We start from the raw sequence: 13,339 nt of genomic DNA, 5'->3' as shown, positions 1-13,339 counted from the left end.
ATGTCTAGGCTCTTTTTTGATCATGACTTTCAGGTAGTCCCATAATTTTTTAAATTGTCTCTCCTGAAACTATTTTCCAGGTCAGTGGCTTTTTCAATGAGATATTTCACATTGTCTTCTATTTTTTCATTCTTTTGGTATGTTTTGTGATTTCTTGCTTTCTCATAAAGTCATTAGTTTCCATCTGCTCCGTTCTAATCTTTAAGGAATTATTTTCTTCAATGAGCTTTTGGATCTCCTTTTCCATCTGGCCAATTCTACTTTTAAGGCATTCTTCTCCTCATTGACTTTTTGGATCTCTTTTGCCATTTGGGTTAGTCTATTTTAAGGTGTTATTTCCTTCAGCAGTGGGTTAAAGGGTGTTGATCAGCAGTGAGGTTGGAATCCTAAGTGCTGGCCTTCTAGCCTATGTGAGATCAAGAAATTCAGTCTCAAAAAGAAAAACAAATGGAAAGAATATTCCATTCCAAGGCTCTCTACTTACCAGGCTACTCTGTTCTGCACTATTACCTTGATGAATGCTGCCTTTATGTCCTTATTCCCAAGGCTGTAGACCAAAGGATTGAGAAGGGCAGTGAGCATATTATAGAAAAGTGAGATCTGTTTGTCTCTCTCTGGTGTGTAGTTGGAGTTGGGTCTCATATAGATGTATATGGCAGGTGCATAAAAGAGAGTGACCACAGTTAGGTGGGAAGCACAAGTGGAGAAGGCCTTACAGTGGCTTTGAATGGATTTGATCTTGAGGATGGCCATGGCGATGCGGACATAGGAGGCAAGGATGAGTGACAGTGGAGTTAATGCCATGAAGATGCTTAGGACAAAGTCTACCATTTCAATAAGATATGTGTCCATACAGGCTAGACTCTGGACTGAGGGACCCTCACAGAAGTAGTGGTTGATCATATTAGGACCACAGAAGGGGAGATTCATGGTAAAAAACGGTGTGGACTAGGGAGAAAAAGAAACCAGAAGCTCAAGTCCCTACCACCAACCTCACACACAGATCCCAATTGAGGATGAGCATGTAACGCAGTGGGAAGCAGATGGCTACGTAACGGTCATAAGCCATGACTGTCAAGAAGATGCATTCAGCGAGACTCAGAGCACTGAATACATACATCTGTAGCCAACAGCCTTCAAAGGAGATGAGCTTTGAACTGGAAAGCAGATGTACCAATATCTGAGGCATTGTGGTTGTGACATAGCCCATGTCCAGTAGGGAGAGGTTGCTGAGGAAAAAGTACATAGGTGTGTGGAGGTGAGAATCCAGGCAGATCAGAATGATGGTGATTCCATTGCCCAGGACTGAGCAGAGGTAGAGAAGGAGAAACATGATGAAAAGAATCCTATTTGAGGTGAGGTCACTGGTGAAACCAAGCAGGATAAATTCAGTAACAGAACTGTGATTTGATGCTGGGAACATTGAGGCAATATAGCCCTGGGAAGGGAAAAAGAGAATATGGTGGAGCCTATGGACCCCAGCCTTGGATAAGAGCAGAGGGACCTAGGGCCCTCTCAGTTCCTCAGCTGAAGAGCTCAAATTGAAAAGTCCTTCCCTGAAGGTGAGAGGATGCAATCCTAGTGTCATGGAGTTTTGGAGCTTAAGGGATCTTTAATGATGATCTGGCTCAACCTGTCATTTCACACATGAGATCATCAAGGGCTAAAGAAGGAAGATGGCTTGCTCAAGATTAGATATCAAGTCAGGAGAAGAGGTAGGACAAGGATTGTGGTCTGTCATTTACTTCTTTCCTGGTGCCCCATTGCCTTCCAGTGTCCCTTGATTCCTATATAATCTCAGAGGAGAAAGTCCAGAAAGAATTTTCTATCGCTCTTACCTGAGCAAGAGCCTCCTTTAGAGTATGCCCAACAAGAATAATCTGGCATTTGCTGAAAAAAACTGCTATTGGTAGCTCTTTCCGTTTTTACTTAGCTCTAAGGTAGAGCAAGTTTTTCCATGTAGTAAACTGAAATCTACTCCTTAACTTTGGCCTTTTGCCTTGAGTTCCTCCCTCTGAAGCCAGACACAATAAGCATGTCCTCATCCTTCAAATTATTCCCATCTTAATGCAGTCCAAAAGAACAGTACCCTTTTTGTCTGCCATATCCCATTTTAAATTTAGAACAACCTTTCAAGCCCACTAAGACCTCTGGATTCTTTCTCACAAAAATTCTTGCTTGCCATATTTTCTCTATGCTGTACAAAGTATTAATATCACATGAGAATGTGGTTGTTATGATATTCACGAGTTAGGAAGGTTGTGTTATTTTTTTTATCCCACTACACTGCCTAAAATTTCATGAATAAACAAAATTCTTAAGGACACATCTTTTGCAGGGGGAGAGTGAGGGATGCTCCATTTATCTCTTGAAGGATTCCAGGATATTCCTGTCAAGTCTGGGAGAATCTAAGATGAGAAGATTCAGAGTTTGAAGAGATCATTTAATCCACCATCCCCCCCCCCCATTATGCCAATGAAGAAACTGAGGCACAGGGAAGTTAACTAATTTTCTGAAGATTACATCAGTAGCAAGTATTGTATCCACTTCCATTTCTACCTCATAAGACTCTTGAAACAAAACTATCCCCTTAAGACTGATTAAAATTGAGAATAAGAAGACCACAGGAATTCTTGAAATAGCTTGTTGGGTCATGGCAAGCTTTTACTCTGCACAGGTAGAGGGAGTCTACCTCTCCATGAGTGAGGTCATGCAGCTCTCTTCTGACATTTTAAATAATGAAAAAAGTATTTCCTAATAAAATGATATCTAAGAAATATGAAAATCAGTTGAAATATATGTGGATCAGTTGGCGGAATTTGTGATGTGGGACTGCAAAGGATAAGATTCAGAGGTACTGGAGAGGTGAGTATTATTTGAAGGGTTGTCACACAAACAACTAGATTTGTTCATTTTGACCCCAGAGTTTAGCAATAGATAGAAAGGGGCAAATTTAAGTCTAGGTTCAGGAAAAGGACTTCCTATACAAAAGTGAAATGGTCTCTCTTGTGGGTAATGGTTTCCCTATCGTTGGAGGTCTTCGTACTAAGACCACAAGACCAGTTTGTCATGTATAGAGTATTACAGATTCCTTCTCAGATGGTTGCTGAGGTCTTTTCTAGTCTCAAAATTCTATGATTCTTGTTGACTAGAATTGAGATAGTTGAGGAGGAGTGAAGGAGGGCTCTGTAGACATGGAAACAACATAAACAAAGGTATAGAAGTTATCAATGCATCTGACTTTATCAGGCATGGTACACTTAAGGATAACTTAAGCAGATAGTTCTTCCATAGGTACAGCTGATGAAGACCCATAAAAGAAAGTTCTTGTCACCAAAGTCCTTAGCACTGCCAAATGGTCCAATACCAGAAATGGATATAGTGTAATTAATGAAAATGAGACTAAAGAAAATGCATTGTCATCTTTCTTCTTCCAACACCCTTCCAAATTCCATATGTGTGGTCTCCTGACATCAACATATGAGTTTTCTGAAAACACGAATTGACTTAGTTTTCCTTTTATGTTACCCATACTTGGCACAAAGCAAGTACTTAATAAATGCTTTGTCACTGATTCATTCCTCTAGCCATTCACTTATGCTTAGAAACAAATCCATAAAACTTCTGATCCCTAGTCTGAGAATCGTCAAATTCACCCTTTTCACTTATGGGTCCATCAGCTCCCTCTCTACCTTGTAACAGATCTATCTTCAGTCATAGGTATACCAGCTTCATCATTCTCAGTAACAGAGTCATAAATTCTTCCCCATCCCATTCCCAGTTTCATTCTCTTATCTTCAATCACAGAGAGAAAACAGAAAACAGAACCTTAGAGAGTGTCCACATTTAGGGAAAAATTAGGGTAGGAACAACTATCAGGGTCAGAGAGGTAGGAAAAGTGGTAAATGAAGAAAAGGAATGATGAAGAATCTCATGATATTTCTTCTTAGATGCTCTCTATGGTACAGTCATAAGAGGGCTAGGGACAAAGTCTGAAAATCTTATTTAAAATCCTAGTCTAGGTATTGGCTACCTGGGTGACCACAGGTAAGTCACTTGAGCTCTCTTGACCTCAATTTACCCAGCTGAAAAAGAAGTGATAACCTTTGAGGATTTAAATCTCTGACCTTCCAGCACAGAAATGTGAAAAAAAGAAAGTAGGAAGGTGATGGGGATAAGGAGCAGTATGGGGTGGAGGGTCTAAGGCAAGGGTTCAGGCAAAGGTTCTCAAATTTATTATATTCTTGACCTCTATGGAAATCTACTGAAGCCCATGGAACCATTCTCACAATCTTGCTATCAAAGGCATAAAATGCCCAGACTTACAAATGAAAGCTAAAGGTTAGTGAAAACATACATTTTCCCCTCATCTAAGTTCATAGATCCTCCAGATCTGTCCATGGACATGTGTACTCCAGGCAAAGAATCCTTGGTCAAAGAGCTGGGGAATGTAAGGTTGGAAGAAGTGGGAAAGACTGGGAAAGAGAAGAAATGTTGAGGGCAAGGGAAGAGGATGAATAGAAGGAATGGTAATACAGAAGTAAGAGTGGGAGAGAGAAGTGGGACAGATGTGGAAATGGGGAGGATAGGGGAGATAGGATATGGAGAGCTTTCCTTTCTGTCTTCACAGTTCCTCCATCTCCTGACCAAGCTTTCGTCAGTCTCTAAATCAGTCCCTCATCTCCATTCCTGAAATTCTCCAAATCTCCCCACTTTTGCTCTTTGGCCCCTGTCTTTTCTTCTTTCTCTTCTCCTTTCTTTTTCCTGTTTTTCCCCTGTCCAGATCAGCCCTTCCAGGCAGAACCATTGCCTCAGCTTTCAGAAAGGTAAACAACAAAGATCTCCAATGGATAGGTCACTTGCTTCTTTGAAAAGAGGATTGAGTGAGGGTTAGACCAAGAATCTAGGTCACCAACACAGCTAGTGGATTCTAGGCCACTCCAATAGGCCAAGAAGCCAGCTCTGGACTCCAGGGTACTCATGGGCTTAATCTCGCAATTTTTTTTCCTCTACAATCCCACTTACGGCCCCCTGCCCTGGAGTCAATCTACTGCTGCTTCTTTCAGAGAGAGGAACTCTTTCTGCCAGTGCAGAGAAGGTGTCCAATTACTGAGAAAATAGAAGCAGTACCTAAGCAGAAAGTGCCCTAGCCCTGCTGGTGACAGAAGCTATGTCCCCATTGACCCATCAACTAGGGCTTTTATGACCCTCTGTGATAGCCAGATCTCCTCAGAGAAACCAGAGAGAGAAACACCTGCCTCCTTCAGCTCCTCCAAGGAGGATTTGCCTCCTCCTGTCTTGCCCAACCCCCTCACCCAGGAGATTATCTGGGAACAGATTTCCTGGGAATTCCTATTATCAGAAGTATTTTATAGAAATGAAGACCCTAGAATGATGAAAGAGAAAGGGAAGGAGCTTTCTGATTATGCCATACTCATTTGGGATATGAGCTGGGAGGGGGAAAAAAGAAGGGAAGAAATTGGTAAATATCAATTATTAGAATCTTTTTTCAAATTCCCTTAGCTCCTGATGTCTTCTGAAAAGTCATTTAACCTCTGCTTGCCTTAGCTTCTGCATCTGTTAAATGAAAATAATATCACCTACCTCTCAGGGTTATTTTGAAAATAGAAAGAAGTTATGTTTTTAAAGTCGTTCAAGTGCTATTCAAATACTGGCAATAATAATATTATTATTGCCCACCCAGACACCAACTTTAAAGTCTTCTGGGGGCCATGAATCCATTACATCCTTTTCCGATGAAAAATGAGTTCATGCAAATGTTATAGCATAGAGGATTTTTTGGAGCCAAGATGGTGGAGTAGGCAGAAATCACCTTACCTGTTCTATATCACTTTCAAACATGTATAAAATAGTACCCAAAAATGGATTCTGGAATGGCAGAACCAGAAAAAAAGATGGAATAAAACAATCTTTTAGCACATGAAACCTGAAAGGTCAGCAGGAAAGATTTGTTTCACTCTGGTAAAAGCAGAGCACAGTCCAGTACAGGAAGTGTCCCAGCAAGCCAGGAGTAAGCCCTGCCTCACAAGCCAGTGGAAGGACCTGAGCTTCAGTGTGGCAGGCCGTGAGCAGGCAAAAATCAACCCTGGGGACCCCCACTTGCCTCACTGCAGCACCAGGTGGATGGCATATGCCAGTGCCATCACCTCTATGTGCCTTAGTTCAGTAACAGGATAGCTGCCAGGCCCCTGTGGCACTACAAAACACCAGCCAACACATGCCCACCCCTCCTCTACCTCTGTGCATCAGCAGGTAAGCAGTATGACCTGATATATCCATAGTGCAGTACAGGGTTCCCCAACATACCTAGACACAGTACCAGACCAGACCCCTGTTGCCTCCAGTAGTGCCATCCACCCTAAATCTCACCCTACCTTCTCAGTGCACCACTAGGAATTGGGTTCCATGTACACCTCAGGGCATCACCAGTGTAGTATCAGGCAAACAGCCTCAACTGCAGCCCCAGTCACAAGAAGTTTGGGAGAATGTCCCTTCCACACCAGGAGCAGAGTTCAAATTTAAAAGTAAGGGAAAAGACTGGAAAACATGAGCAAAAAACAAACTACAAAAATAATGAATCTGAACACAGAAATTTTTTGTGGTGACAGAAAAGACCCAAACCACAGAGAGTACAATGAAGTAAAATGCCTGCATGCAAATCCCCAAAGAAAAATGTAAATTGGACTGAACCACAAAAATAACTTATGCAAGAACTCAAAAAGGAGTTTACAAAATCAGAGAATTAGAAGAACAATTGGTAAAAGATATGATGGTGATGAAAGAACATCATCAAAAAAATAGCTTAGTAAAGGAAGCACAAAAAAATGGAAAAAGAGGTACAAAAATTTACTGAAGAAAAAATGCAAAAGGCAGTAAAAGAAAAGCCAACTGAAGAACATAACTCCTTAAAAATTAGCATTGGGCAAGTAGAAGCTACTGACTCTACCTTTAAGAATCAGTCAAGCAAAATCAAAAGAATGAAAAAATAGAAGAAAATATAAGATATTTCGCTGGAAAAATGACTGAACTGGAAAAGAGATCCAGGAGAGATAAATTGAGAATCAATGGACTACCTGAAAGCCATGACCAAAAGGAGGACCTGGACATCATACTTCAAGAAGTTATCAACAAAAACAGCCTTTATATCCTAGAATCAGAAGGTAAAATAGAAACTGCAGAATCGACCAATCACTTCCAGAAAGAGATCCTAAAATGAAAACTCCTAGGAACATTATACACAAATTCCAGAGATCTTAGGTCAAAGGAAAAAATATTGCAAACAGCTAGAAAAAATGATTGAGATATCAGCTAGCCACAGTCAGGATTACATTGGACGTAGCAGCTGCAATATTAAAGGTTCAGAGGTCATGGAACATAATATTTTGGAGGGCAAAGTAGGTAGGACTACAATTAAGATACAACTACCTGGAAAAACTGAGCATAATCCTTAAAGGGAAAAAAAATAGTCATTCAATGAAATAGAAAACTTTCAGTCTTTCCTGGGGAAAAGACCCAAACTGAACAAAAAATTTGATTTTCACTTTCAAAACTCAAGAGAAGCAAAAAAGGTAAAAAAGGAGGAGAAAACCTAAAGGATTCAATTAAAAAAAAAGGACTCAATAAGAGAAAACATAAAGAATTCAGTAGTGCTAAACTGTTTACATCCCTACAAGGAAAGGTGATATTTGTAATTCTTAAGAAATGTATCTATGTACTGTATTGCCAAGAGTGCAATTAGGAGTATATCATACACACACACACACACACACACACACACACACACACACACACACACATACACACACACATATGTATGTAGGGATGTAGGTATATATGTGTGTACATACATACCTTCTTTAAGGAAGTTTGAGGGGAATCACATAAGAAAGTTATCCAAGGGAGGAGAAATAGAATTACAGGGAAGGGAGAGTACAACAACGTCAAATGTTAAAATGATTATGTGCAAAGCCCCAACGAAATTGAGTAAATTATCTCAAATTAAAGAGGCAAGAAAAAGTTTTTATAGGGGAGGGAAAGATGGGAGAGATGGTGGGGAATGCTTGAAACTTATTCTCAGCAGCATTAGCTCAAAGAAGGAATAATATACACACTCAGCTGTGTACAGAAAATAGGAGGGGAGGGAGCTAATTAAAGAGGGGATGACTGACAGAAGGGAAGGCAGATCAGGGGAGACAAGGGTCAGAAGCAAAACATTGGTGAGAAGAGAAAGGGTGAAAGGAGAGAAAGAAGGACAAACAGGAGGGAAAATCGGTTAGAGGGAAATATGCATTTAGTAATCATAACTGTGAATACAAATAGTATGAACTCTCCCAAAAAACAGAAGTAAATATCAGAATGGATTAAAAGTGGACTCTTACAATATGTTTTTTTTTCTTTTTTTTTTTTTTTTACAAGAAGCAGACTTAGAACAGAGAGACACACAAAGAACAGAGGTAAGGTGCTGGAGCAGAATCTGTTATGCCTCAGCTGAAGTAAAAAAAAGCAGGGGTAGCAGTCGTAATCTCAGACAAAGGTAAAGCAAGAATAGATTATAATTAAAAGTGATAAGGAAGGAAACTACATCTTGCTTGAAGGTGCCTTAGATAATGAAGCATTATCAGTACTACAGATATATGTACCAAGTGGAATTGCATCCAACTTCATAAAGGAGGAGTTAAGTGAGGAAACAAAAGTATGATGTCCAGGTCCTATACTAAGGGGGAACCTCATCTGCCTCCTCTCAGAACTAGATAAAGGCAACCACAAAATAAATAAGAAAGAAGTTAAGGAGGTGAACAGAATTTTAGAAAAGTTAAAAATGACAGACCTCTGGTGAAAATTGAATGGAGATAGAAAAGCATATACCTTTTTCTCAGTAGTACATGGCACCTACACAAAAACTGACCATGTATTAGGGTTTAAATCCCTCAAAATAAATGTAAGAAGGCAAAAATATTAAATGCACTTTTTCCAGATGGTAATGCAATGAAATTACATTAAACAAAGAGCAGTGGAAGGACAGATTAAAAATCAGTTGGAAATGAAATAATCTAATCCTAAAGAATAAGTGGGTCATCATTAAAGAAAATGACAACAATGAGGCAGCATACCTAATTTCTGGGTTGCAGCCAAAGCAGTACTTAGAGAAAAGTATTTTTTTTCTAAATTTTTACATGGATAAAATAAAGTAAGAACAGATGAATGAATTGGACATGCAACTAAAAAATGAGAAAGAGAATAAATTAGAAATCCCCAAATAAACACCAAATTGGAAATCCTGAAAACCAAAGATCAGACTAATAAAACTGAAAGTAAGGAAATTGTTGTGCTAATACATAAGCTAGGAACTGGTTTTATAGGGAAAAAAACAACAAAAAAGATAAACCAGTAGTTAATTTGATTTTTTAAAAAAGAAAAAAAACCCAGTATTGATTATCAAAACTGAAAAGGATAAATTCACCAACAATGAAGAAGAAATTGAAGTAATCATTAGGAAATATTTTGTCCAATGATATGCTAATAAAGCTGAAAATCTGAGCAAAATCAGTGAATATTTATGAAAAAATAAATTGCCCAGATTAATAGAAGGGAAAACAGAACACCTAAATAATCCCACCTTAGATAAAGAAATTGAACAAGCCATCAAGGAACTCTCAAAGAACAATAACCCCACGGACAAATGAGATAAAAAATGAATTCGACCAAACATTTAAAGTACAATTAATTCCACTACTATATAAACTACCTGGAAAAATACGTAAAGGATTTAACGAAATTTAATGAAAACAAGGAGCAGAGCCAAGATGGTATAGTAGAAGGATGGACCTGTAAAAGTTCTACCCCACAGCCCATAAAATACCTGCAAAAATGACTTTAAACAAATTCTAGAGCAGCTGAAGTCACAAAGCAACAGAGTGAAAGAGATTTCCAGCCCAAGAGAGCCTGAAAGGCCTACAGGAAAGGTCAATCACACCAGGCACAGAGCAGCACAGCACAGCCTTGACTGCACTGTGCAATGGGGACTTGGGGGTGGAATCCCCAGCAGCAGTTGTGGTTCCCAGATTGCTCAACCCACAAATGCCAAAGACAGCTTCAAAGATCAGTGAGAAAGCTCTTTCACCAGTGTGAGAAAGGAATACGATCTGGTCCCATTGGCAGCAGCCACTGCAGTGGCAGCATCCATTTTTGGAGCCCTCCACCCAAAGTCCTTGGGCTAATTGAGCGGATGACCTGGATCTCAGCCAGGAGTGGCAGCCCTGGGGGTGAGAAGGAGCACTGGTGGCAGTTGTGGAGACAGAATTCTGCTCATAGATCCTGGGCAGAAAAGTTTTTGTTGCTCCCAGACCAGAGCACAGGCCAGGAGAGGAGTAAACAACTCTTCCTTGATTGTGCCACCTTGGAGGAACTGAGAACTTACAGGTCCCTAGAGTATACCCTCTGCTTCACAAAGGACTCAAAAGTCAAGAAACTGTCTGGGGAAATGCCCAAAAAAGGGAAAAAAATAAGACTATAGAAGGTTCCTTTCTTGGTGAACAGATATTTTATTCCATCCTTTCAGATGAGGAAGAACAATGCATACCATTAGAGGAAGACATAAAAGTCAAGGTTTCTGCATCTAAAACCTCCAAAAAAAACAGGCAATGCTTTCAGACCATGGAAGATCTGAAAAAGGATTTTGAGAGTCAAGTAAGAGAGATGGAGGAAAAATTGAGAAGAGAAATGAGAGTGATACAAGAAAATCATGAAAAGCGAGTCAACAGCTTACTAAAGGAGATCCAAAAAATGCTGAAGAAAACAACACCCTTAAAAATAGGCTAACTCAATTGGCAAAAGAGGTCCAAAAAACCAATGAGGAGAAGAATGCTTTAAAAATCAGAATTAGCCATATGGAAAAGGAAGTTCAAAAGCTCACTGAAGAAAACAGTTTAAAAATTAAAATGGAGCAAATGGAAGCTAATGACTTTTTAAGAAACCAAGAAATTACAAAACAAAACCAAAAGCGTGAAAAATAGAAGACAATGTGAAATATCTCATTAGAAAAACAAGTAACCTGAAAAATAGATCCAGGAGAGAGAATTTAAAAATTATAGGACTACCTGAAAGCCATGATCAAAAAAAAGAGCCTAAACATCATCTTTCATGAAATTATCAAGAAAAACTGCCCTGAGATTCTAGAATCAGAGGGCAAGATAAATGTTGAAAGAATTCACTGATCCCCTCCTTAAAGAGATCTGAAAAGAAAAACTCCTAGGAATATTGTAGCCAAATTCCAGAGTTTCCAGTTCAAGGAGAAAATATTGCAAGCAGCCAAAAAGAAACAATTCGAGTATTGTGGAAATACAATCAGGATAACACAAGATCTAGCAGCTTCTACATTAAGGGATCGAAGGGCATGGAATAGGATATTCCAGAAGCCAAAGGAACTAGGATTAAAACCAAGAATCTCCTACCCAGCAAAACTGAGTATAATACTTCAGGGGGGAAAATGGTCATTCAATGATATAGAGGACTTTCAAGTATTCTTGATGAAAAAATCAGAGCTGAATAGAAAATTTCACTTTCAAACAAGAATCAAGAGAAGCATGAAAAGGTAAACAGGAAAGAGAAATCATAATGGACTTACTAAAGTTGAACTGTTTACATTCCTACATGAAAAGATAATATTTATAACTCTTGAAACTTTTCTCAGTATTTGGATTGTTGGGGGGATTATACACATATATCTATAGATAGAGAGCACAGGGTGAGTTGAATAGGAAGGGATGATATCTAAAAAAATAAAATTAAGATATGAGAGAGGAATACATTGGGATGAGAAAGGGAGAAATGAAATGGGGTAAACTATCTCTCATAAAAGAGGCAAGAAAAAACTTTTTCAATGGAGGAAAAAGGGGGAAGGTGAGAGGGGAAAAGTGAATCTTACTCATCACATTTGGCTTAAGGAGGGGATAACATGCACTCTCAATTTGGTATGAAAATCTATCTTGCACTACAGGAAAGTAGGGGAGAAGGGGATAAGTGGAGTGGGGGGAGGACAAATGGGAGAAGGGAGTAATTAGAAGTAAATAGTTTTGTGGAGGGACAAGGTCAAAAGAGAATATAGAATAAATGGGGGGCAGAATAGGATGGAGGGAAATATAGTCTTATACAACATGGCTATTATGCAAGTCTTTCGCAAAGCTTCACATATACAGCCTGTATTGAATTGCCTGCCTTCTCTGTGGGGATGAGTGGGGAGGGAGAAAGGGAGAGAAGTTGGAATTCAAAGTTTCAGGAACAAATTGTTTTTGCATGCAACTGGGAAATAAGAAATACTGGTAATAGGGTATAGAAATCTATCTTGCCCTTTTAGAAAAGAGAGAAGATGGGAATAAGGGAAGGAAGGGGTGTGAGAGAATGGAGGGCAGATTGGGGGAAGGGGTAATCAGAATGCATCGTGTTTTGGGGTGGGGAGATGGGAGAGATGGGGAGAAAATTTGGAACTCAAAATTTTGTGGAAATGAATGTTGAATACTAAAAATAAATTTAAAAAAAGAAATTTAATGAAAGCTAATGTAGTGAAAATGACAATTTCACCTAAATTTATTCAGTACCATACCAATTGTCTACTAAAATTTATTTTTAAAGCTAGAAAAAAATAATAACAAAATCTATGTGGAAGAATAAAAGGTCCAGAATAACAAGAAATTCTTTAAAAGAAATGCCAGGCAAGGTGGCCTAGCTGTACCAGATCTAAAATTGTATTATAAAGCAGCAATTACCAAAACTACTTGTTACTGGCTTAGAAATAGAGTGCTAGATCAGTGGAATAGATTAGGAATCCAGGATACAGTAGTCAGTGACTATAGCAATCTAAAGCATCGAGTAAGAGCAGAACAAACTCAAAGGTTCCAGTTCCTGGGATAAGAACTCTATCTTTGACAAAAAGTGCTGGGAAAATGGAAAATGATATAACAGAAACTAGACATAGACCAGCGTCTTACACCATATACCAAGAAAAGGTGAAAATGGGTACATGATTTAGACATCAAGTGATACTACAAGCAAATTAGGAGGCCAAGAGCTGTCAGATCTCTGAAGAAATGAAGAATTCATGACCAAACAAGAGATAGAGAACATTTTGAAATGTAAAATGGATAATTTTGATTACATTACATTAAAAAGATTTTGCACAAACAAAGCCAATCCTGCCCAGATTAGGAGGGAAACAAAAAGCTGGGAAACAATTTTTACAGGCAATTTCTCTGATAAAGGTCTCATTTGCAAAATTTTAGAGAACTGAGTCAAATTTATAAGAATACAAGTCATTCCTCAATTG

At 38.9% G+C, this 13,339-nt stretch overlaps 1 pseudogene; it reads right to left on the bottom strand.

Moving 5' to 3' along the window:
* Positions 1-480: 480 nt before the first annotated feature.
* On the bottom strand, positions 481-1,423 carry LOC140508603 (olfactory receptor 2D3-like; annotated as a pseudogene).
* Between the last annotated feature and the right edge of the window lie 11,916 nt (positions 1,424-13,339).

This window comes from Notamacropus eugenii, chromosome 5, assembly GCF_028372415.1.
Source record: "Notamacropus eugenii isolate mMacEug1 chromosome 5, mMacEug1.pri_v2, whole genome shotgun sequence".
NCBI classification, from domain to species: domain Eukaryota; kingdom Metazoa; phylum Chordata; class Mammalia; order Diprotodontia; family Macropodidae; genus Notamacropus; species Notamacropus eugenii.
This window is presented reverse-complemented; position numbering and strand designations above follow the sequence as displayed.